The sequence below is a fragment of the Ambystoma mexicanum genome, chromosome 5p, assembly GCF_040938575.1.
Source record: "Ambystoma mexicanum isolate Mex_15411 chromosome 5p, UKY_AmexF1_1, whole genome shotgun sequence".
Classification (NCBI taxonomy): Eukaryota; Metazoa; Chordata; class Amphibia; order Caudata; family Ambystomatidae; genus Ambystoma; species Ambystoma mexicanum.
Window position 1 is genome coordinate 1,092,164,729 of NC_090930.1, and position 27,443 is coordinate 1,092,192,171.

Consider the following 27,443-nt stretch of genomic DNA (forward strand, 5'->3'; position numbering starts at 1 on the left):
GTTGGGCATGGATGCACATATAGCTTGGTGAGTGCCATTTCTTGTAGGCTGCTACTATTGTATAAGCTGTAGGTTCTTGGACAATATATCCTTTGTTTGGAGGCTCGACATTTCGATACGAGTTCTGCTTTTGTACCATAGGTGAAATGTTTATGACAATAGGGCATAGTTAAATATTCACCTCAAGACTCTAAAACCTGCCGTTTTGGTGCTCAACTTTGATAATAAATATCCACGATCAGGAAACAACCGCCATTTTTTCCTTGAGAAGTGTAATTAATAGGATAGACTTAGTAGTATTTTCTGTTACTTTTTCCCTCTAATTCCCTCCCGTTTACTTTCTGCTTTCCATTAAGTGATATTTTGTTTCTTGTCCGTTTTTTTCTTTTAGATCGTTTGGTCTCTGTTCGATTTGTAAGATTATTTTTCTTAACAGTCATATAATTGAGGGTTAGTTCGGAACTTTCATGTGAGACCTCGTCTATGGACATTCTGCTCCTGTCTTTCTTTTGCAAGTATAATTTCGGAATTGGACGTATTGTGGTGTGCTGTCATTATATCCATTCCTATTTTGGTATTAATGTATTATTTGTCACCATGAAGCAGAAGCCACTTAAGGTGTATGTTACAACCAGTATCTTGCAGGCATGAGCGAGTGAGGATTGATTTGATCCATCCACCTCTCTTGATGGCAACCAATACTCAGGTTTGTCATTAAATTGTGGTTGATGTTTTTTAATTGTCTTTATTTTGAAGGATCGACTTGTAAACATATTTCTACTGACAAAGTCAAAAGGCAATCGAACTTGGACAGACGTGAACTATTATTTTAAGAATCTATCCTACTGGGTATGGAGAGCACCTGAGGTTTCCTAAGCGTTTCTGATCTTTCCAGTAACGCTTTCTCATCATGTGATGTTATTTACATGTACACAATATATTGAACAAGATATTGAAGATATCAAACCACATTTTAATTTGTTCACACATTTTCCTATACAGTCTCAAACGTTTTCTTTTGTCCATCTGGTCTTTCGTAGCAGTAGTCTGACCGTGAAACCAATAGCTACTGCATGCTACTAAATGTTTTCCTTACCATCAGAAACATTTTTGAAATAAACATTGTCATATCCTGGTGGTCTTACTCAGAAACAGAAGGTGTCTTTGAGGAACTGGGTGAAATGTTGCTCTCTGTGCCCAGCTCTGTCCAAAACTGAGATCCTGTATGTTCCTGCATGAAGCTACCCACACCGTCCGAAGGGCATCCCCGTCTTGTGGTATGCTAAAATGACATTAACAAAGTAGAAGAAATTGATATGATTTCCTAAACAGCTGCAGTAGAAGCTGGCGATGGACAGGCTGAGAGAAGCAATCATGAGGATTTCCGAAATTGTATGGGTAGACAAAAATCTGATAAGGGTTAGGGTGCTGTATTGAGGGACGACGTGAACGTAAACGGTGTGCAGGAATTCCAACTCCAAATGCTTTATTATAAGTTTGTCGATGAGTGTTTTAACCTCATTTGTAATGGAGAAACTTGACTTGAGTGGCCATGCACAGTTTTAAAATTGACAGCCCATAGCACCATTTTTTGCATTTCATATGGAGTGGAGCACTTTAGAATAAATGCAGATTTGAAAAAAATGACTATAGTGAATGGAGGAAGTAACTTAATCGGGGATGTTGCTATCATCTAGAATGTGCATTTAAGATTAACACACGTGATTTAAAAGACAGCCCATTTATAAACATTTGGAAATGTTGCTTTGGAACTGGCCAAAGAATGGATTGTCATAGGCTTGCTTATTGCATAAAGTTTGGCTTTGTAATATGGGTTAAGGTTTTAGGAAAATGAACATTAACATAAAGGCCAGCTAAAGAAATTCAGAAGTTCTAGAGTTCACTGATATAGTAAGAAGTATCTGAATTGTGACTCGTAAGTATTTCTATGATATCCACTGCTACAGTATAGTACGGGTAACCACAAGAAGCTCTTCATTGGAACTATATTGACACATAGATTTTACTCTTACATGAAAAGTCAGCTGCAGATCTCATTGTGTTGTGTATTGGAAAGTGAGTTCTTGATACTGATTAAATAGGAAATGTGCTGTGAACTGATATTCTCATGTCCTCTTTTTAAACGAGACAGGACAGTGAATATTCTAGAAGACATCTAGACAGACGGCATGCCCAATACATGTTTCAGACTTGTCAAAATCAAAAGAAAGCAGTGGTTCCACTCAATCACTAATCTTAAAAGCTACTGCAACCATCAGCTACAGCTGCTTGTAATTAAGAGGTGCGCTCACTTTTCAATGAACCCAACGTGAGGGATCCTCTAGAAATCACCATTGAAAGACCATCCAGTCTCATAGCATTGTGCTACTCTGATGCCTTAGGAATGCGTTTCCTCAAAGTTGTTCAGCTTTACTACATGTTATGTTATATTAAAAGTTCTTATACCGTGCACTGTTGCCACCTTGAGGTTCACCATGACATTGTACGTCTGTGTTGTTGCAGTTCTGGTAACAGTATCAGGTCACATACTTTCGAAATACCTGTGGACAAGTAATTGATGAACACCCTCAACCCAAGAGACCAAATATCTTACAAAGCAATCCAACAAAGCAGGGGACTGCATGCAACCTTTGGCTCTCCAGATGTTTTTGGCTGCAACTGTACCAGCCATAGCTGTCATAGTCAATGGAGGGATCTTGGGAGCGGTAGTCCAAAGCATCTGGAGAACTGCAGGCTGCAGAGCCCTGTTAAAAAGTCTATTTAATCAGCTGCCCGTTTCTTGCAGCAGCCAAGAGACGTGCAAAGAAGCACAATCATGGTATGCTTGTTCTAAAATAGTTGCTAAATTGATGTATGGTAGGAATTAGGGAACATCATAATTTGGATCTCACCGAAACGTACCATATGCACAGAGTTTATGATAAATGAAGCATAGCATAACTGCCCCAATGCTAAGAGAATCTGGTGGCAGACACGTTTGGTTGGGAACTTTTTGACTGCAAGGTCATCCCTATTGTGCTACCTTAGAAACTGGCCGTATTCTGGAGAGGACGTAGCATGATATCACTACCAGTCAGCTGACTGCCTTGTCACAGAGCTGCGGCTTTCTACATTATCACAACTGCCAGAGCTCTTGGTGCTGCAGTTTTCTAGTCGCAGTGCGGCAATACAGACGCATCGAGCCAGACACAAAGAAACCTATATATGTATAGATATATATATAGGTATGAGATTTGATTCCTTTGTCTCTCACCCACTCGAAAGAAAAGCACCTTTGTGAGACAAGAGCAGACCTGCAGGCTGGATGTGCACATCGACTTCTAACTTGCAGCATTTTTTAAATCAAGGAGACGCCGCTTGGATTCAGAAGCCCAAACTGCTACTACGGAAGACTGGGCTGATTTCCCACCTTGTACGTGAATAGTTTCCAACGCTGCAGCGACATACCTGCAAGCACACAGGGCTTGAGGACAAAGGAGACACATTTTGCTATGATCTGTGTGTCTGGGGCCTTGGCAGCCAGTGCGCGACTTCCGGAGCCTTCTCGAATGTCCCAGGTCTCGTAGGATATCATTGGTAAGACAGACTGACGCACTTTGCTTTTGGCACGACTTCGAGACTAGCTGAAGTAGGAGAGCAGACACGCTGACCTAAATCAATCTCAGTCCTTCTGCGGAAGCCGGGCAGCAGTGACACCACAAACCGTCGCGCGGGGGATTCCTGGGATTGCATTTTGTGTCAATTGAAGCCTGGGAAATCGAAAAAAAGCACTTGCTTCCTACCCGTTTGCTTTTTATGCCTTATTTATTATTGCAGGATTCGGAGGATGGGCTGTTTCCTGTTGTCTGTTTGTTTCCCTGGCGATTATCGTGGCTCTAAATGTGTAGTGCGTGTGGATTAGTCTGTCTGGGAGGCAGAGCGAGCGCTCCAGCGCGCACTGAATCTGCTCCCGCTGGAAACCAGGGCACAAAGTCAGCCGGCTTTAACAGTTGTTTCTGTCTGCGTGAAGCTATGCAGCTAGAGCCGGCTCCACGCTGACAACAAAGGAGGACGCACAAAGCAGCACTTTTCCTGCTCGGTCTTTTATTTGCAGGCGCACACCTCTTACAACACGACGCCTCCTTCCTTCCCTCGCTTACATTTTGTATCTTTTCCTGGTTAAATCGTCTGCACGAGGAAGCTTGAGCTCGTTTTTTTTTAACGATTTGCAAGAAAACAGCATGTGGAGCCTACAATCCGAGACGGCCCTGCAATGTTGATATCGTTGTCCATTGGAAAGGAAAGGCTTCCTGGATGGGTTGAGGCCGAGCCCTCAGGGATGGGCTCGGTAACTGAGGAAGAGATCCCAGAGAAAGGAAAATCCAGATGACAGGCGTAATGGTTCTGCAAAAAGAGACTGTCAGAGGATCACTTCGTGGAATGCAATTTCACCGGTCTGAGCCTGAATAATTCATGCATCAAAATTACCCGGCTTTCACCTTTCCGTTCCAGCCTGCACCATCTAAATCGCTGATAAATTTGCAAGATAAAGTAAAATGCCAATTGGAACCTGAAGGGCTTTTAAAAGCAGATGCTGCCTCCTGAATCTTGCGTTACCTTTCCCAATTATCCTGCACGAGCTGCACTTCATCATGGCGCTCCATTACCAGAGGAAATTACTGTGATTACAACAGCCACAATAGGATGCCATCAAATGAGCTCTAATTTCCCTAATTTTGCAGGGTTTGACGGTAGGGCTTGCACGCCGGCTCTGACGCCAAGTCTGGGTTCTGGGATGCGCATTGCGCCAAACCCACATTGTTTGACTGGATGCTTCCATTTCCTTTAACTGTGAAAAAGGCGCAGAAAAAGGGAGCAAATTTGCCAAGTATTCAATTGGTCTGAAGTTTGGGATGTGTGTGAGGGTGTCATGGCTTCCTTGTAATTTGTTTTGGTTTGGCTTGATATTGGATGGAGTTGGGAATGTTAATGATTTGCTGCTGCAATGCTAATGGATAAAGCCTAGTGCACCTGCAAATGTGCCAACAGTGTTTTAGAGTGTTCACTCTGTACTAGCAATGCCTTGGAAGTCTTTTTTGGAGCCACCTCTGAGTTCCCATGCCTCGCTTTGTTACAGCACAGGCAGAAATGGTGCCTTTATGCACATTCTCTTTTGACTGAGTGCGTGGTGTGCGTAAAATGCTTGGAATCTGATTGTTCATACACTGCCGGGGTGTGATACCTGCACGGGCGTTGACGAACTTGAGATTGTGTGGCCAACGGGAAGAACTTCAAGTCGCAGGCGGAGCATACGTGCGACATCACCGGCAGGCTGGCTCCCATTCCCATTCCTTGGCAGTTGTGAATAACTGGACTGGCTTCAGCATCTGCACCTGCGCGCCACTCTTTGCAGGATCGCCGAAGCAGCGAGGTGCTCGACGCCAGGAGCACCAGATCGCCTGGATATGTAAGTACCCACTGCTGAGCTGCACCTTCAACGATAATAGAAAATAAGACGGGCTATATGGTGGGAGCTTATATGTCATCACATGGTTTATATGTCAAGTTGTTAGGTGGGTTTGCCATCGAATGCATTCTTTTTGTCTAGAAATAAGGTTGTTTTGATAGGTGCTCAGAGGCTAGACCTATTGTTTGCCGACATGCTACATGTTACCAAGCTAATGTCTCAGGGGAGGGTGGCAACTTTAATGCTGAGTTATTTGCACATAATTGATGCTTTGGTTATCATTGATATCCCTATCACATTGTGCGATATCCCTATCAAGTTGTGCATGAGACAATACCCGCTTTCTGATTTATTAAGAATAATGTGGAGCTATTACACATATGGCAGTCATGCAAATCATATGTGTTCTTTATATGTAACCCCCCCTCCCTTTCGTCTAAGCATTGACCCTGTGCCGCACGTCGATTCGATGGGCTATGGCGAGGAAGGATGATTTTGCTGCTACAGGTCAACGCGTAGACAATGTCTCAGCGCATCAAAATGTAATCATTTTGCATTTCAAATGTCGTGCAATCGCTATTTTGCATTTCAAATGTCGTGCAATCGCTTCAGGTTTTTGACATACTAGCTAGTGCCTTTCTGGGAAATGTGTTCTCTGCCTACACTGCCATGCATCATGGCGGCTGCGATTAACGTTAGACTTTGCCCTTCTCATATGATGCGCAGCTAGCAATCCCAAGCCAAAAATCTTTGGGGCTCGGAAGTGCAAATACTCTCTTAGCCAAGATCTTGAAAAAAGCATTGGTGCTGCCTTGATGCAGGCGTTCCACTGTCAACATGTGATTTGATATATACTTTGAATGGCATCTCTTGCTATGGGCTTCTTGTGTGCAACTCCTGATGCAAGCAAGCCTACTCTTAAGCCAGACGGCTGGTGATCGGATCCATAATTCCCACATTAGTGCTCTGGAGTTCTGGCAGACAGTTAGCAACAATGCAGCATAGCGTGTTGCAAGGCATGCCTGCAACCTGTTCCAACGCCCACCTTTGCAAATTGGAGTACAGGTCGGCACAATTCAGTTCGGAATCTTTGCGTCGCATGTTTAACAGAGCAATCCATGTCCTGTTCTGACTATAACGCCGCAGGTCGGGGATATGCAGGGATATGCCATGTCTGCAGTGAATATGATCCCATTAAGCGTCTTGGAAACAAACAGAAGCTCGCGACCAGTTGCAGCAAAGAACAAAGGGCAGCGGTTTTCTGAAACTGGCTCAATAACAAAGGAAAGACGCTCTCAAAACCCACGCGAGTGAAGGATTTTGAACATGTGCTATTTGCTATTGTGCTCTGCGGCGAACAGGTCACAAGCTCTCCTTCAGACAAAAGAACCCGTCGCTCTTGGGGGAGAGGGGGGTGTTTCATAGCCTGGTGATATGCGAGATGGCATGGAAACATTCAAGTGCTTGTGTAGAAAACTCGTCTGTATACGTAAGCCTTTTATACAAAGGTTTTCTAATGTTTTGGGCATATCCACCCGGATCAACAGAGCCTTTATTAATTCATTGTTGCACATGTAACAATTTCACTCCTGCACTGATCAAACACATTAGCTTCCCCCAAAGTCTAACCATGGCTGCCCATTAAGACTATACAGAGTACCACCTTGTGCATGCGTGTGTGTCTGTCTGTTTATGCACCCTTCTGCATACTCCTATGCATCCCTGTCCATCTCTGAACCCCAATTTCCTGATCTACCTCCCCCCCACCACATCGTCAAATGGTACATTCTGAAATCGCTACCTATCTCTTGTAAGGCACACTCACCTGCAGGACTGCTCCGATCTTTGCAATGTTTGCCTAAGTACACATTTCTGGTCGAAATACCATGTATTTGCAATGAGTCGAAACTGCAAACGGATTAGGGAGCCTTCTTAGTTTGGTTCAGCCCCAGATTCTGGTTTAAGGTGTAGGCTTGTGACGGCTGACTGGTCGTCTGCATGCACACTGGTGATGCTTCACACTTTTGCATGTTAATTGATACATATTCGTAAGAGGCAAACTGTCATCAGTGCAGAAAGTGGATTCTGCAAAAGCAAACCAAAGCTTGACCTATGGCAGTGTTATCTGGGCCGTTGTTTATACATTTCAGTGTTTATATACAGTGGTTTCGTAGGATGGTTCGACTGTTCATAAACTGGAGGATACTGGTATTGAGAAGCGAAGGATAAAGTGGTGTGCCCGGATTCACACAATCCGGGGAGGGTGATAAACCGGCCATAGAACTCAGATGTCCTGGTTCCACATCCAAAAAGATCACGACTAGATCCTCCTCATTCACCTTAATAGCCATCACAGGTTTACGGTGTCCTGTAACAGCTTATATGTATAGCGCCAAGAAGTAACGCAGTTATGCATGGAGCACTGTTCCAAAAAATAGACATCGAAAAACGAAAAAGGAGGCGTTGTGGTGCAAAAGGTAATGTGCAGCATTATAAATTACAGCATAAGCCAATCACCGGGGACACTGTGTATTCCTGGGCATCTCTCAGTAGCCATCCTAATTTCAGTTTCTCAGCAATAAATAGCAAATTCTTGCCACCCCACCCACTTAAAGCAACGTCAGGCTCTCTTCCAATACCGTTGTGTGTTGATTTGTAAGTTTTGGGTATTCTTCAAACAAAAAAGACGTTGCTGTGTGCAGTCACAGAAGCCACGGCTTTCCAAGGGGTCTCGGGTAATACGTTAGTCTTCTGCCAAACCATAAAGGGCCCTGTACCTGGTAAGCTACACATGTGAATTTTTCAACACCTGTGGCCAAAAATGCTTTGATATGAAACACATGTGAAAGGGGCAGTTGACCGCGCAATTGTCGTAGGAGCGGTTCGCAGTCATTATAAGCCATAACATGGCATGAGAAGCTCTGGGAAGCGTGTTCAAGCATTTGTGAATGTGTTTACTTGCACCGTGATGGCCATGATTCTAAGATCTAAAGCAATAATCATGAACAACATATCCAGATTTTAAGCAATAATCTTGAAAAGAATCATCCAGATTGTACGTAATAATCTGCCTCCTCCACTACATTAGCAGCCCCTGATTCCCAATCTCTTAAGTCTTGTCGGCGGCCACCACTAGATTCGTTCCAGGTTCACTGAACACAGTAGCCTTCAATCATAGGGTATCTCAAATGCTGTATGGATGGGGCCGCAGGATGATACTGCCATCAAGTTGCATCCTCAATGTTCACCAATACTATATTGGTTATGTCCTACGATCGATTGATATGGTCCCATCAGAGGTATCTGCCATGCGTTTCTCATTGTGGTGATGGTTCTTTCTTTGGGGGCATTGTTTAGACTTTGCACGGCGGTGCACTTTCAAAACTGTAACAACCTACTGAGTTTAAATGATGCCCCCCCCCCCGCCAAAATGTTTTGCCCACATGCTATTGAAACAAAGAGTATTTCCTTGGGCAGATTTGGGGAAAAGTGAGTTAATTTGATCCCTGGGTTAATAGCAGCTTTCTTCTGATATCAATCCATTTTACCAGAGCAGGCAGCAACCTGAAATATTTATGGTTAAAAAAGATCACACAGATTCACTTCTTTTGAGCAGATGTCTGCTATACACCTGGGACAGTCAGACAAAGCTGACATTTGGGGTCTTTTGCCAATCTGCCACTTGATCGAGATGTTAGACTTCATCTCACAACATTAGCAAGACTGGAATCCTCATAAACAATATGTCTCTTTCTACAAGGACCCCAAATGAGTTTTTAAGCACCTTGCTTAAGATGTAAATAATTGTCTTCAGGTTGTCGGGCAGTGTTATTATTATCAGCATCAGTGCAGGCTGCGAGGACCCACAAACTACATGAAAGTGAAGCAGTAAAGGGGTACATTGAGCAGTCTGGGAATGTTTTGAAGCTCCACCAAAGCAGTGTGACACTGGGAAACTCAGCAGACTCTTCTTTTAGGTTAGATGCACTTGCTGCCTCTGTGAACCAATGAGCTGTGTTCAACAGCTCTGCCAATCAACGCCTTCCTTTTTTTGTCTGGAGCCATTGTTTCATAGTTTCTCACATGCAGTACCCCTTTTATTCCCCACTGCAATTTTCCCAGGTGGTTTTCAAACACGCGCACAATGGTTTGCTTCCTTTAAATGTCACTTAGTAGTCAAATCTCTAGCCCTCCCAGTAGACAATTTGCAGCTGATGCACACAGCCACATATTTCTTAGGAACAAACACATTCTGCTGCATTTAGAATCCTTTTCTGGTACTTTGATGACCACACCATCACAATTGATTTCCAAAATTCGGATGCCTGGTAAATTAGTTTGATTATGGCAAAGATCTCATCTAACTACGCGTTCTTGGAATAGAGCATTTGATTGACCAGGCCTTGCAGAGAGCAGACCCGATTGCTCAGCGTTTACCTTGGCATTACTCACAGGAAGCTCTGGGCAGAAGAGTGTTGCACTGTTCTGTCTATTTCATCAGTGCTCCTATTTTGTACCCTGAGCTGTTGCAGAATCTTACAGTACTTCAGGTTCCCGTGCGTCAGTTTCTTGTATTGCCCACCACTCGAGACCCAAAGACGCTCTTCAAACATCAGCCATTGCAGCAACATTGCAAAGTCAGTCATTTGTTGGCAGTGAGCTAAGGCACCACAATGGTACCAGTAAAACCTGGGCCTGGCCCTATTTTCTCCATGATCAGTAATCAGAATCATGATCAGAAAAAGTAGGTCTTGTATCATTATCAACTGGGAGGTCTACATAGAGAAATAAAAGCAGCTGATACTTGAGAGGGAATGGAGGCTCCAGCAAATATAGTGACTGCAAGGCACCTCCTACTACAAGAGAATAACTTAGCATTGCTGTTTCATTTTGTAACAAAAGTTAAGCGTAGACGAGTTTTGCAGCACTTCTGAGGCTGCTTTTAACTTGTAATGCCATATATACAGGGGCTTCAGCTAAACCAAAAGTTACGGGTGCTTACTGAATGTTATAATGTTACACTAAAAACAAAGTAACTCCACCCTAAAAATCCACACATGGTCTTAAACGCTTGCTATCATGCTCTGGTAGCGACAGGGCGAAAGAACCCATGGCTCCAGTTGGGGGCTTGACCTTGCCGGGTGATATGCAAGATGGCACGGAAACATTCAAGGGTCTGTGCACAAAACTCATCTATGTACCTAGGACTTTTTTTGTTTAAACAAAGGTTCCTAATCTTTTTTGCTTGCCATTGCAAATCGACTAAGCCTTTATTATCGAGATTTTATAGACTTTACCCTTTCACTCCTGCACTTTCCCAACACATTACCTTCCCCCAACTCTAAATATGGCTGTCCATGAACGGTACTTTTTGACTACCCTCTTGTACATGCTCCTGTGTTTGTGTATATACACACACACCCTTGTACATACTACCGTTCGTCTCCTGTCGCACCGGCTCACTCCAGTTTCCTGATCCACCCTACTCCATTGTCAAATGGTACATTCTGAAATTCCTAACTATCTCCTGCAAGTCGCCCGGCCGTGGGATTGCTCCGATCTCTGCATTGGTTGTTTATGTAAGTGTTTCTGGTCAAAATACCACACAGACAGGAATCGCTTTATTTTTGTTCAGCTGTAGATTCCGCATTTAAAGGGCTATGTTATGTTATCTATCTATGATAGGTTATTTATAACACGCTTAATACCCAGAGGTTTCTAAGTGCGGACTCGGGGAACAAACCTCTGTTGCTCCATGTTGTCTTGTTTCCAAGGTGAGCACATTTCCCCTGAGCTACTTATGCCAGAAGGCAGCTTGGTGCTAAAAGGATTTACAGAACAGAGCGCAGCTGCCCGGCAGGAGCTATCAAAAGAGCAGGGTTTTTAAAAGCGCCAAAACTGCAGGTGAGCCACAGTAGACCGCAGAGCAATCGGCCATGCTTGGGAAGACCGGCTGCTCGCCTTCGTACCCATTGGTGCTACTACACACTTTAACTGCTCGTTCAAACATTTTGTTAACAGATTAATTGATGCAGAAAATAAATACTGCAAAATGAAATCAAAGCTTGAGATATTGTAGTGCCTTTGAAAGTAAGCTTTCATGTATATATATATATATATATATAGATAGATAGAGAGAGAGAGAGCGAGAGAGAGAGAGAGAGATATATATATATATATATATTATGGGGTTAGTCTGTTCATATCCTGGCAGATAAGGACAGTCAGGAGCAAAGGATAAAGTGATAGGCCCGGATTGACACAATCTGGGGAGGGTGATAAGCCTGCCGTGAAACTCAGATGTCCTACTCCACATCCAAAAATATCACCGCTAGATCCTTACTCCTTCTCATTTCCCTTAATGGCCATCGGAGGTTGATGGTGTCCTGCAACCGCGTACACGTGTAGCACCAAGAAGTAGTGAAGTTATGCAGTGAGCACTGTACTAATACTGTAATACATTTACATGGAAACACAAAATGAGGTGCTGTGTTATAGGAGGTAGTGTGCTGCATTATGAAGGAGATCCTAGCCAATCACCAGGCAGACTGTGTATTCCTGGGTATCTCTCAGTAAGCATCCGAGTTTCAGATGCTGAGCAAAATGGCAAATTCTTGCCACCAGTTCCGTCATTTCGTGATTTCGTTTTTCTCCAAACGAAAGAGGCTGATGCTGGTGTGTCCCATGACAGGAAATGCTGCCACGGTTTCAGAGCAAGGTCGAGTAATGCTTTAGCCTCCTCCGACAAGGTAATGGATCCCAGATCTACTAAGCTACAAATGCACATTTTGCAACACATAGGAAAACAGCGCTTTGATGTAAAACACGCGTGAAAGTCGTCGGAGACTTGCACAGTGTTGTCATCAGAAGCCATGACTGTACATAGCCCCTCCTTGAGACGCTTCTTCATGTACTTGTGAATTTGTTGTCTTTCACCGTGATGGTCATGAAGCAGAGATATTAAGCAATAATCTGAAGAAATAATCCTGCTTCCAAACTGTAATCTTAAACAGTAGTCTAGATTATAAGCACTAATCTACCTTCACCAGTACATTCGAGGCCCCCGTTTCTCAATATTCGTGGTCTTGTTAGTTCCTTCAGGTTCACTAAACAGACTAGCTTCAGAAGGTAGGGCATCTCAAGTGTCTTATTGAGGGGATTTCAGGCCTGACACTGCCCTCCATGCTCATCCCCAATGCTTATCATCTCTATTGTCTTGGGAGGATAGCTCAGGGGCGACGCGCTCGCCTTGGATGCAAGATGGCACGCAGCAACACAGGTTCGATCCCACGGTCTGCGCTTAGAAACCCCTGGGTATTAAGCGTGTTATAAATAACATATCATTTAATGTTTATGACCTATGATCGATTTATCAGGCCCCATCGAAGATATCGGCCCACCTCACTGTGGTTTACAGCCCTGGGTTTCTCATCGTGGTTTTTGTATTTTCTTTGGGCGTGTCGTTTAGAGTTAGGACAGTGGCACAGTTTGGCATTTGTTTTCAACTGATGACAAAGCTTTACCACCGTACTAAGTCTAAACGATGACACCAAACAAAATGTATTGCCTATGTGCCAGTGAAACAAAGGACATTTCTTGGACAGATTGGGACAACCGTGAGCTAATCAAAGTCCTGGATTCATTGCTGTTTTCCGCTAATAGGATGGTAGAGCCATTTTACCCGAACATGCATTAAACTGAAATATTTATGTTCATAAAAAGTCGCAAAGGTCAACTTGTTATCATATGTCGCCTAAAAACTGTGGATCAATCAGACAAAGGCAACAGGTGGGGTCTTTTGCTCTTCCGTCACTTAGCCGAGATGCTAGACTTGTCTCACAACATTATCACCGCTGGAATAATGGTAGGCAATAGGTCCCTTTTTAGACGGTCCTCAAATGAGTTGTTAAGCACCTTGCTTAAGGTGTGAATAATTGTCTTCAGGTTTTGGCACAGTTTTCTTGTTATCAGCATCAGTGAAGGCCGCGAGGACCCACAAACGACATGACAGTAAAGCATTGAAGGCGTGCGGCGTGCACTGAATGTGTGTCTTATGAAGCTCCAGAAGAAACAATGTAATATTGTAAAGCTCAGCAGAGGCCCCTTTGGAGTTAGCTGCCTCTCTGAACCCATACGCGGTGTTGAACAGCTCTCTCAAGGAGCACCTTATTTTGTTCCCGCCTGGTGCTACTGTTTCATGGTTGCCTCTTACATGCAGCACCCTTTAAATGCCACTGCTAATGGCGCCCCTTTGAACCCAGTAGAATCCCCTTCTGCCATTGATCCCCAGCCATCTCACCTATGTTCTCTTTCCCGATTGCTGCCAAGGAGTTGACTTTGTGCACGACTAACTTATGTTCACATGCACATCTAACACAATGCCTTAGCCCAAGTAGACTTCAAACATATGCAAAATGGGTTATTTCCTTTTCATATCACCTACTTAGCAAATCGCCTTCCCTCCCGGAAGAAGATTTGCAGCTGATCCATGCATCCAACATATTGAATTGACAAATTCTGCGAAATATATAATCTTTTCCTAGTCTCTTTATGTCATTGCCAACACAAAGGAGTTCCAAAATTAGAGCGTCTGGTTCATTACATTTGATTACATTAAAGAACTTGTTTAACTACGAGTTCCTTGAATAGAGAATTTGATTGTCCAGTTTTTGTAGTGAGACCTCCCCCCCCCCCCCCCGTTGCTCAGTGTTCACCTTGGCACCACTCTGAGGAGGTTCTGGCTGGAAGAACATCCCCCATCGTCAGTTGCAGAATCTTGTAGTATCACAAGTTCCTGTGTGTCATTTTCTTTTATTACAAAACACCAGAGACAACCTTCAATGCTCCACCCCAACCCCCGTGAACACACTTCAGTGGTCACCCCCCTTCAAAAGTCCAAAACCTGAACTACTCAATTCACGACATAAGACATTGAGTATAATTTATTTATAACACAATTTAAAAAGAATGAATTAGAGACATTAAAAAAGAATAATGCATCTACTATGTACACTAATTAATAGAATAACAAACAAAGCATTCTAATAGAGTAATTAGTAGAACAAACTTGCTAACTCCTGCATAACGTCTTGTCGAGTCAAACACAATATGGCAGCTCAAAATATGTGGTTCAAAAAATTATCCCAGCCGGACTGTGTCTGCTGGTGTGGCCCAGCAAGGCAAGTTGGTGGCAGTTGGGGGCGGTAAAGATTGAGAAGCCGGGCCACCCATGCCAGGAGCCGCCCAACAAAACTCTTGTACAATGGAACAGAGTAATCCACCCCCATGTGACTACGGTGATAAGGGGAGGAAGGGCAAGCAGAGTCGGAGTGCCCAGGCCATGTCTGTCGTGCATGGCCCAAGCAAGGTGGGGAGTGCGCTGGCAGTTAGGGCACGCAGCACAGCACTCCCGTGATCAGAGGACGTGCCACACAGAGAGCCCTGCAGCACTGACGAAAGCTCTCTCTGTGTGGCACTCCCTCGAATCACAAGAGCACCAATGTGATCCCTGCCACCAGCGCCGTGACACATGTGGGGAATGACACAGCTTCCCCCTAATTGAACAATTTGTGGACCATGCTGAATTCCCAACACATATCGGCTTTTATGACTTGGAAATTGGCCAATGGGGAGTGCCATATCTCTCCCCCAGGACATAATACTAATTAGAATGCTATATTTGTTGTATGTTGTACTATTCATTAATGTGTATAGTATTGTTTTGTATTGTATTGTACTTGTCATTGTATATTGCCAATCTTACCATTATTATAATCTCAATGCGCTGTTATGGGGAACGCCCTCAGAGGACCGAAGTCCAGAGTCCTGGAGCACAATCATGATGCTTGTGGGCATTTGGCTGAAAAAGGCTTAGCAGGGCTGGCCATGCTCTGGTAGAGAAGCAACCCATGCGGTCAGGCATGTGGATGGGCGCTGAGAGGAGCAGGGGTGGCGTCAGTCCTGGAGTCTCGCTATGTGTTCAGCGTGACCGAATTTATCATAGGGCTGCACTGCATTCTGCTGTTATAGGTGTAGAGGCATAGTCAGGTGTAAGTAGGCGGAGAATTTATGAGAAAAGCACAACCGCATTTTCATCATAGTCCTCGATGTATGCTGATGCGTGTGGTTAGCCATGCCTGCGGCCAGTAGTGTGGTGTATTATACGTACCTTGCCGCCATTCGTGGCGCTTTTGATGCTAGGGTGCCCGCTCACTATATCCTTTTGTGATTTCTCTTTTTTTTAAATTGTGCTAAAAATAAATTATACTTAGGGCCTGTACATTTTTTGTTAATCAGGCCCTTAACGTTTTATGTTATGAATTGAGAAGTCCATGTTTCCAGTGGACACATGTCAAAGGGGGTGCCCATTAACAGGTGACTCTGACATTTATATTTTGAAACTTCTGTTTAGACCAGGGTACCAGGGGGTCTTCTTACCCACCAGCATCCATAAGGTTTGTTAAATGTTTCTACATGTGTTATAATATTATTGACGCTTTTGCTGGGCTCATGCCCATACCACCTTATCTTTTCAGTTTCCTGTATTGCCCACCACTCCAGACCCAAAGACGCTTTTCAAACACCAGCAGTTACAGCAACATTGCACCCTCAGTGATAACTAAGGCTCAATGTTACCACGGACGCTAGGTGCTGGCAACACATTTTACATGATCGGAAAGAGGGACCTGCCCCTTTTTTTGAGACATGTTCATGCCGTCCACTTAAACATGTTGTGCTTCTGGGAACTGCCCGTGTGGACTCCCATTGGATGCAATTTGTCTTGTGAAGATTTAATCTGTGCTTATCTGAATGTGATGAATACTCACACTTACTGTACTTAGAGGATAACTGAATACAGCTCTAGGGAGCAGAACCCTAGGGCTGCTTAGGTTTTATGGCAATGACAAACAGTAGCTCTTATATCTTCATCACCTGGCAGGTCTAAATAGAGAAATGAAAGCAGCTGAACATCAGCAAACATAGTGAATGTACATTTTAGAGTTACCTACTACAATAGACTAACATCGTTTTGCGATTTCATCGTGTATGGAAAGGTACGGTGTAAAAGCGTTTATTAACCCTTTTGATGATGCTTTTAACTTGTGAAGCCAGATGTGCATGGGTTTTGGCTAACTCGCTTGCGAGACGGGGCTGGTGTGTGTGATATCTTGCACTCTCACCCCCTTTTGGCAACTCCTTCCACTTTCATACCTCACACCCCTTTGTACTAACCTTCACCATGTTTTACTAAAGGGCTCCATTCATGTTCGTAGCTGAAAGCAGTGTCTCGGGAGGATAGCTCAGGGGCAATGCACTTACCTTGGAAGCAAGATGAGTGGAGCAACATAGGTTCAATCCCCGGCTCTGCGCTTATAAATAACCAATTATAATTACAGTGGGCAAAGGTCTACTGCAGTGAACATCTCCCCAATTGCCGAAGGCTGCTTTGATCGTTCATCTTAAGCTGGTTGCAATCACATCTTGCAAAAGCTCAAACAAATACTGGGTTCAGTTGATTAATGCCTAGAATCTCTCTTCTTCTCAAACTTACCTATTTTACAAGCACTTATCTAATTAATTTGCATACACTACCTCTAGTGCTCTACAACCTTCCTATCACACACCCTCATTTCCATCCAAAATTCTCTCCTTCGTGGAAATGAGTTCACCACCGTCTCTATTGAAATCTGTCCATCAAAGGGCATGTCAGGTGATGCCGGGAGGACAGAGAAGGATTGACTGATGTAATCTAGGTATGGCAGACTGGTGGGAACTTCCCTTTGGGGATAGGGTTAGTGCAGCAGCAGAAGGAATATGATTGAGCGATTGGTCGACCAGTAAAGAAGTTCTAGAGGAGGAAGCGGACATGGGGGTTCTGCGAGAGTCGGGGAGTAGGACAACAGTGGGGCAAGTGTATTGACTTGTGAGCAGAGAACCGGGTGACTGCACATTGATGCGGTTACATTCACGTGTGGTGGTGGGAGGGTGTCTACCTTATTATTAAGCTCCTGAGAGAGAACACACCAACCTAGCCCAAAGATGTGCTAGAGGAGTAGGTGGGTCATAGTGGAAGGGGACTGTAAGAAGACTGTCTGACTGAGGTGGGAGTGAATCCGGGACTGGAGCAGGGATGGGGATGAAGAACCTATGGAGGTGGAACCCGAATACACGTACCAGTGAGATAACAAAGTGGCTCTATAGCGTTGCATATATATTTTGGCAATTTACAAAGGACGGAAAATGCCTATTTTGACCATTTCCCTTGTTGAACAGTTGATAAGAGACCGAAGAACCGAGATAAGGTATGATCCTTCAATCTGCTCCTGTGAGGTCCTCTTTGCCCCCAAAGTCATAGTATGTCAGTGGTTATAAATGTTTACAATTGGAGAGAAGCCATGAATAAGTCAGAGCTCTCATTTCACAATAGTACAAAGTAAATGCATTATCCTACCTGTCTCCCTCTCCCTGCTTGCTTGGATGAGGTGCCGAGTGCGAGTGATTTCATGGGTGTGTGAGCTCAGAATGAAATGCATGGAATATTGTAGGTGTGACTCACAAGTAGGTCCCATCTTTGGCAGCTAGATGTAGCAACCTGGATGGTGTGGTACCGGTGGGTCGGCCCACTGTACTTCTATATTCTAATCTAATTATATGTAAAAAAAAAATTAAAACTTTGTTAAAGGGGTGTTATGGTTAAGTTGCACTAATAAAAATCTATGGAATTCAGTAAAAAAAACATTGTTAAAGGGACGTTATGCTTTCAAGTAAAACCGAAAAACCCAAGAAATTCACCAGTTATGGTAAGCTAAGCAACCATAACTTGTGCCACCATCGTGCACTGCTAAGACTAACACAGAGGACATCAAAGATGACATCAAAAATGTAATTGATTACATCACTGAAGACATTAAATATCTGGCTCAATTATTTTGGTTCACTGACATATCTAGGCCTGGTGTTTTTGTTCACTGACAGTCAGAATATGAAAATTCAGAAGATGCTATATATCTAGATGTTAACCTTGTATGTTCCTAAAGGACTTTGGTTAGTGTTTGGTCTTAGGTATACACAAGGCAATAAGCAGGCCTCAAACACACAATTAATTTGTATACATGAAGATGAACTTCAATTCTATTGACATTTTCTGGTGATGTTGTTTCTTTCTTCCTTACTTTAGCTTTCCTGTATGGGCCTCTGATTTGTATGCATTGTGGGTCTTCATATGTATTGTTTGTACTAACACAAGTATGTAATAAGTCTTGAATCGTTAGCTGTTTATTCCATGATTAACAGTACACAAAACTTTGATAAGGTAGCATTCATTATTTTACTATCTAAAATGACCAGATTAAAAATATTGTACTTCTAAGGTGCATGCCGCCTGTGTGTATGTATGATTAAGTTCCTGTATGATTAGGTACCTGTATTAACAACAGCACTCCAATATAATGTTTTGTTTATATGAGTACATTCTTTAATGCATTAAGTATCTCCCGATCACCCCTGACATCTTATTTGCAATTTATAACTACAACGCCTTGTAGGGAATTTTCATCAACATTAATTTCATTGGTGATATCATCAGTGATGTCATCAATGATGTCATCTTTGATGTTGTGGGTGTTCGTCTTAGCAGTGCACGCTGGTGGCGCGAGTTATGGTTACTTAGCTTACCATAACTGGTGAATTTCATGGGGGTTTTCAATTTTACTTTTAACCATAATGTCCCTTTAACAAAGTTTTTCACTGAATTGCAAAGGTTTTTATAACCGCAACTTAACCATAATGTTCCTTTAACAAGGTTTTTTGTCCTAGGTTTCGAGAATGTTGCAACACTGCAACACAGAAAATAGTGATATACCTTTGGGGACTGAGGTAGCCTGTGGCCATGACCCGGACTACCTCAGTCCCCAAAGGTATATCACTATTTTTTGTACATACATAATGACACTTTTCAAAAAAGAAAACACAGACACATTTGCAAAACCATGCTTTCGGGTCCTTGCCAATGCTTCTTGCACGAGTTTGTTGCAAAGCTGTCCATGTTTTATTTTTTGAAAAGTTTCAAAATGTATGAACAAAAAAAGGTCATATAATTTAGCCCCCCACTTGACAGTAACCATTCAGACTTTGCACAAACATTCAAAGTTGGGTCTATAACCTTTCTGAAAACATTTGTGCAGATTTGTGAAACCGCACCAAATTTAGAAGCCTTTTAAATATTTTGGGACTCCCACTCTAATTTTGTCCCCTCCTGGCAAAACAGCACCATACGGTGGATAGAAATTCGTCAGGGTCATGGCTACAATGATATTGCAAAATGTCATGCAATTTCAATGAGTGGCACCAAAGTTAAAAGCCATGCAAATACTACTTTTCGCTGGCCCTGTAATGCAGAAATATGCATGGATCCCCCGAACATCTGAGATGTTTGTGAACATCTCAGGAAGGTTCTTTAACATCTAGGTTGTTTGCGGACATCAGGGAAAAAAACACCTAATTTTTGGCTTTTTATGGTCATATTCCATTCCATCCTCATCTCCCATCTCATCCCCAGAGATAGTTTCATTTGTTTAACAAGGGCAATGTTGTGCTTTTTAATATGTTTTCACCACAATGTCTGCAGACTAGGGGAGCAATTCGCTAATCCTTTGTGTCGTCAGTTATAAATGTTTTTACACACCTCGCGTTTTTTAATTAACCAATCAGCAGGGGTGTATGATGTCTACGAATATCACGATGCTCTTTGATTGGTCCGGGGGTGTCAGCAGACTCCAAATCAGGAAATGAGTCCATGGACCGGACCCAGATATCAGTAATTCTTTTCCCTAATTTTAGGTCATTTAAAAAAAATAAAATACTGGACTGATTTACACCAAATTTGTAAAAGCACACTTTCTGTACCAAGCCGCCGCTCCTCGCACTGTTTTTGTGCAAATCCGTCCAGCGGTTTGGGCTATAGGCGGGAGCAACATTTTTATCCATTGCGCCTATGATGATTTTAAAAATGTTGGGATGGTGATGATTCGTCCAGAGGGAGCAAAGTTGTAAGCCATCAAATAAGGGCTCTTTCCATGAGTTGAGCAACTTAACCATAACTACACTGCTGTTACCGGAAGACCTGTAATAAAGGTTGACTTACCTGTTTTTTACCTGCGGCTTCCGACTTCTGACTTTGTGTCCTCATTATTTCAGGGACCTTTTATTTGTAAGAGCCCGGTTTCTTTGTAAGGTAATTTCATATTGTTTCACTGTTAAATCACTGTAGCATTAACTGCCAATATGGGCCCGCTCCGAGGTCCTCGGTGAGGGATCAGGGCTGATATTGGCCAAGTCTGCCCTCTGTTGAGGTACTTAAGGCTATTAGCAGCCGTGACTCCTTTTTTGGGCGCTAATGTGCTTTTTTTTTTTAAAGGAAAAAGAGTCCATGCCAAGAGGTCAAGTCTGATTTCCTTTTATAAAAGTACAAAACAAGATGGCTGCCACATCACAAAGAAAAGGGTGTAAGTCCCTTTTCTATGTTACTGGCATCCATCGAGCTGGCAGTGAGGGACCAAGCAGTGGACAACAGGTAAGATTGAAGTGCAGGCAGAAACTGGGAATGGTGGGGTGTAGGGTGGTCGAGGTGGGGGGAGTGATGCATTGGAGAGGGGCGCCAGAAGCCCTCTGTGAAACACAGGCTTATACCAGCTAATCAAGCCAGCGTTCCAACCAATGGGATTGTGCCACCTCCCCCTAGGGTGCTAATATATAAGAAGTGTGGTTTGCATGCACTCATGTCTGAGTTTTTATGTTCTTTGCTTCTTCTCTCTTAGACACACTTTGCGATTCATCCCTCTCTAGTTTCAACATTCTTTTCACTTTATTCTGAGCCATTTGGTTTTCTTACTACTCATTTACATCTACTTTAGTTCCTCGTTGTGCTTTGTTGCTATAAACCTGTCAGATACTATTTGAGCCATAGTTTCACAGCTTGTGTAACAGCTTGTGTTGTTTATGTGAGCTGTCTGAAGTTTTTTACATCCCTCTTAAAAGGCAGTGTGAATGGGTGGCAAGTTATGAATGTACTCATTCATTCATCCACTCAGATAAACATTCACTTAGGATTTTATGCTGATGTGTGGATTCTGCGATGGCTGCGCCCGGAGGCCTATGCACCTGTTGGCAAAGCAGGCAGTCTGAACAATCCCGCTGGCCTTACAGCTGTTCTGCAGATGCAGCACCTATGGGCTATATATACCTAAAGCAGAGTAACCCACTGAGAAAGAGATCCAAACGTGTACCAACCAAAAGTACACCAGATCCTTAAAGCAGTAACATTAGTAGCTAGTAGAGCCAAAGCCAATAGGTCTGTATATGTTGCTTATTAAATGGTGCACGCCCTTCCTAGTGCAGCCTGAAACACAATCACAGCTCGTGACTTGTTTTGCGCGCGTGTGTCTAAGTGGGCAAATGAATATAATGGTGTGTGTATGGTCGCTAGCGTGGGGGTATGTCTGCAGACTGAGCAGAATTGTGATGTGTGTGTGCGCGCGCATGGAAACGTGAGTCGGCTGGAGGAGAGTGGCGACAGGAGAGTATCTGGTGGACTAACCTTCATCCGCCCCTCGCTCGTCATTACACTACTGCACGATGTTGACCATGTGCTCGGTGTAAGCATGCGCACATACCCATAGCAGTTAGCACAACCTACCCGCTAGGCGAAATTATACTTTCAAAAGGCCCTGCCACGTGACCAAGTGCCCTTCTTGCCAAACCACTGGTTATTGCCTTAAAATTAGACTGTGTGTGTGTTGGGGGGAGGGAGGGAAGTAAGATTATTTTTAGTGAGCTCTAAATGTGGAGTACGTCCCTTTTTTTGTGTTTACAGCATTTGAATGCATGGGAACGTCTTTCAGCATCATTGGTACACCATTTGCCAATGAGAATCATACCTCTATTCCCTCTTAGCACTTGCACAACATCATCAAACTGCCTGTCAGTGGAACCAGCATACTGCTCACCTGTACCCCCTCTAGCCTTGTCAAACAAACCTTGCCTGCCCACACTCTACAACATGGTACACTATATACCATGACTAAGCGCAAACCTCGCCACTGCATTACGGACTACGATATCAGGCCCTCCCCTGACCCTAGCACGACCTACAGTAACAACCAACCCACCCCCACTCCAATCCTCTGACTATTGCCCGAAAAGACTTCCCGAACTGCCATCATAACGACAAAGACAACAACTGCCGACCTGCCAAGTACACTGCCTCTCCGCATCACCTAGGCACAAGAGTACCTAACTACCCTGACACCAACACCTGTCAGACCCCTGTTCTAAGCTGCGCCCTGGTCAAGGACAGGTCCGTCCAAGCACATCCACTGGACATACATGACCTCATTAGCTCTAAAAATCTTGACCTCCTCAACATCACAAAACCCTGACTGCACGACGCAGTCTCTATAGCTATCCCACCTGGTTTCACCATCCACCTCTGTGACCACCTCAATGCCAGAGGTGGAGGAGTAGCCCCAATCGCCAAAGACAGTCTTAACATTAGACAGGTCAGTGCCCCCCCAAATACCCAACTGTGACCTGCTCTCTCTTAAATGATCACTCTCCCATTCCTCCACCATCACCATGTATATCATTTACTGCCCACCAGGCCCACCCCTTGCCTTCGAAGAGGATCTCCTTCATGTCCACAATGCTAACAGTGAGCTGACCTAAAAAATCATCCTTTTAGGCAACTACAATCTAGGGCTTAATGACAAAGGAGACCCTAATGCAGTAGCTGTAGTCTCCGCCCTCAACACCCTAGGGTTCATTCAAAGGATCGCCTCCCCTACCCACGGCAAAGGCTGCACTCTTGACTGGCTTTCTGATCTCAACTGCCAAGTCTCTGTATCTTCCAACAGGCCTGCTCTGTGGACAGACCACCACGTTATCCTATTCTCCATCCCGACCACCATCTCCCTGCCACCTACCACTCTTCCCTCACCTCCCACAATCGCCAGAAGCTCCCATAACATAATGAAAGAAAACATTCTACCTCTACTAGGCAATTTACAGCCTACCTTCCCATTTATAACCAAGCTCTCACACTTGCTCACTTCTATCACAAAACTATTACAAAGGCTGTTGATACCATCTACCCCATGGCACTCCCCAAAACTAAACCTACCATTCACCTCAATTCGTGGTTTACCTGTGACCTCAAAGTGTCTGTGCCAAGAAACGAGAGGCGGAAACCAAATGGAGAAAATATCCCTCACCAACTCAATCCTACTTCTTCATAGCTGAAAACGATTACAAAACAGGCCATGCTTCTAGCAAAAAAAGCAGTTTATAACACTAGAATTGCAAATGCTAAGTCAAACACGCAAGAGCTCTTTACCTTCTTCAGAAAACTCGAATCTCTGTCTGCTACGCCCTGCAACATCACCAAAGGCGAAACCTGGTGCAGTAACATCCAGAAGGCCCTGATAGGCAAAAATGTCCAACCTCCATTAAAAAATTCAATTAAAATAAAAGGCCATCAGCACAAGGTCACCACCCCTGCCAATAATCCCACGACCCCCTTCCCACAGGACTGCTTGCTATTCCAGTTCAACCAAGTCACTGAAGCTAATGTGACCACTCTACTAAAAGGCCTGAAACCATCCAGGTGCAAAGGCGGCGACCCATGCCAAGCCACAATCATTAAGGACTGCTCAGAAGGCCTGATACCTTTCATCACCAAGTTCATTAATGCCTCGTTCTCCGCCTGCCTAGTCCCTGCCAACCTAAAGGAAGGCTGGGTTTGGCCACTTCTAAAAAATGTCCCTAGATCTGTCCATACCCACTAACTACCACCCTATCCTGATCGTCCTATTCCTACTCAATATACACAGAAGCTTACCTTGAGGTCCAGCAATACCTAGAGACCCACCACATCCTTGGAACCCCCCAATCCGGCTTCCATCTGGGTCATGGCACAGAAACTGCACTGCTAGACCTTAAGACCCAACTTGACCAAATCACAGATGCAGGAAAGCCTGCGCTGCTTCTCCTCCGAGACCGCTCGGCAGCATTTTGATTTTGTTGATCACAAGATCCTCTGCCATCACTTGTCCACAGCAGCCAACCTTTCTCCAGAAGCTGCTAAATGGATCACATCCATCCTAGCAAAAAGATCCATCAGAGTCTTTGCAGATAATGCAAACGCTCTACCGTCCCAATCTCTTGTGGAGTTTCACAAGGCTCGTACATCTCCCGACGCTCTATAACATCTTCATTAAGCTTCTCTTTCACCTCCTGGACTCCTGTAACATTTCCTACACAAACTACACCAACAACACTCAAATCCTTCTCCCCCTCTCAGGTATCTAAACTGAGGACTCCACCACGCTACTTGAAATCTACCACACTATTCAAGCTTGGATGGCCTCCCACCTAATTTGCCCGAATGATGAAAATAGAGAGATCCTCCTTGTGGGATCCCCGGCTGTGCTAAAAAACCTTGACCATCGCTACAGCACCTTCATCATCAATGGCATCTCAATACTGGTCTCCTCTACAGTAAAGACCGTAGGAGTCCTCCTAGACACCTCCCTCTCCCTTTCTCGTCACGTGAATTCCATTGCGTCTTCTGCTGCCCACACCACAAAAATCATTCATGCCTGCAGGCCGTTCCTCATCACTGACAGTTGCCTCACCACTGCCCGTGCCATCATTGGATTGAGATTAGACTAGTGCAACGTCCTCTTTATTGGCACCTCTAAAAGGAACATGCATAAATTACAGGTGATACAAACAATGTACCCTGGGCCACACAGGTGTGATCACATCTCTGCCATGATTAGAGCTGCTCACTGGCTCCCAATACAAGAGCGCATCACATTCAAAGCACTATCCATTACCCACAAGTTCCTCTCCAACTCGTCCCCCATACCGCTCCCAGAAGTTTACCAAAGTCCAATCTACAATACCCACCAGATCTACCTACGTCCAATGACTAGTAACGCCAAGATTCAGACGGGCAAAAGCAGGGGGCACCAGCTTCCCTGTCCTGGCAGCAAAACATTGGAACTCACTAACTTAGAAAGCCTACTGGGCCTTCCACAGACAATTGAAAACACTGCTCCTTACATAGTCTGATCTGGATTGCTCCAGATACACCTATGTCCTATTGACTTGATTAAGCTGTTAATGCCAATGTTAATACAACTAGGGCCTAAATGCCCGCCGGCTGAGAGTGCTGCTACAAATGTGAAAATAAATAAATAGATAAAGTGGAATTTGACGCGGTCATTGCAATCCAGTAGTAGACAGTTTCAGGAAATCTTGCCTCCACCTTCAACTGTCATAAACCTTTTCCAATTATAGCCTTCTCTTTATTACACATCACCAAAAAAAAATCTGTGTGTCTGCAGCCAGGGCTTTAAGTGGGCTGGGGCTAGCGGCAGTCTCCCAAACCCTCATCGACCTGGCAGGGGGGGGGTGCGGTTTCGAAACAGCACACTGCTGGTGACTATATAGTGCTACATGTGACTGGGCTATTCCGTAGGTGTTGGATTTTGTTTATTTCATTCAATAGACTGAGTCAAGCAGTCTATTGAATGAAACAAACAAAATTGCGCGCTATGAAATAGCACAGTGCGATGCAACACTGGTTTATTAGTAGCAGGGCTTGGGTTCGAAGTTCGAATCCCCAGCAGGGGGAAAATTGCAACCGGACAACTTTTCTTTTTTATTGTCCATGTGATGGGAACACCTCAGGCCACGTCCATCATTTAGGCCACACACCCGCATTGCAGCCCTCCCCTCGATTTCTCACCCCATTTCACTTAAAGCACTGTCTGCAGCTTAGATCTAACGCCTGCTCGTTTTGGGGGTTTACTATTTTATTACCTTCTGGATGCTTCCAGGTGCTTGGAGACAATGCAGCAGGTTGATATGGCAGGGCGTTCATACAGATGTAATAAACACAGCGTGCCTCCGTGCGCTGCAGAGACTCTGGGCTCTATTCTCTAAGTTCCTGCCTCCAAACCCCTTCTCTATAGACGACATAGCTCAGTGCCCCTGAACAAATTCTTATTAAATGACGGGGTGCACCAATTGCTAAACTCCCAACCCAGCCCACTGCTGTAAATAACAGAGATCTGGCTAGTTAGAACTATGGGGACTCCGGTGAGGCCTTTCGGTGCTGCAAATCTGATGTGGGGCTTTGGGGCTCTGCAAACCGGGTAAGCTGTCATGTAGCTAGGGAGAGACTACGGATAGAACGGCGTGAAAAGAGAGTGCTTGGATGTTCTAGAGGCATGAATCGACCTGGGTGTGCTCTTGTGCGCTTTAGATGAGCTCGCGTGTCGAATCTCTTGCTCCTTTGCTAGCAGGGCACAGGGGAAGGCTAGACGTGTAGATAAGGAGAACATCTGGGACAACATCCTGTTGGAGAGGCGGCCATCTTATCTGACATTGATTGTATTCCCAAGCCCAACCCACAGATTCTGCCTGCTGTATGCTCCCCGCAGGACTGCCACAGTGGAAAGCACGCGCATTAGAAGGCAGGTGATGCTTGTGCCTTTAGGCGGTGGTTTTTGCATAGCATGCTGCTTTTACAGGCTCCTTAAGTACAACAAAAGGCCACCACGAATTTTTTTTTTTACTTTTAAACCCAAGTTATGGTCTGGAATATTAGGTTACAAATGTAGTCTACAACTGAATGCCCTCAATTTGAAATCAGAGGTTGCTGGGTATAAATCTGGCCATGCTGCTGGCTTTCTTTGTGATCTTTTCTTGCTGTTGATAAAACAAGTTGTACTAATTTATCTGAGTAAAAAGTTGAAACAAAAAGCAGAAACATACGGTACGAAACAGTTGAATTCTCCCGTTACCGGCCCCATCTCTGTCAACCTCATCCCCATCCACATCTACATACCCCCACCTTGTGACCCATGATTCCCAAACCTGTGGGCAGTAGGATAGTCCCTCGATCCCTTCG

The 27,443-nt window shown here is 44.2% G+C and overlaps 1 long non-coding RNA gene across 3 annotated transcripts in view; it reads left to right on the forward strand.

Annotated features, from left to right (window-relative positions):
• Positions 1 to 3,154: 3,154 nt before the first annotated feature.
• The window catches only part of LOC138481433 (uncharacterized), a 94,246-nt gene continuing 69,957 nt past the window's right edge, over positions 3,155 to 27,443 (forward strand). For 2 of the 3 annotated variants that reach the window (XR_011274245.1, XR_011274243.1), the window contains exon 1: positions 3,155 to 5,467. This is a non-coding gene — a long non-coding RNA (uncharacterized lncRNA). The remainder of the gene's footprint in view (positions 5,468 to 27,443) is intronic. The other variant, XR_011274244.1, reaches the window with a different exon arrangement.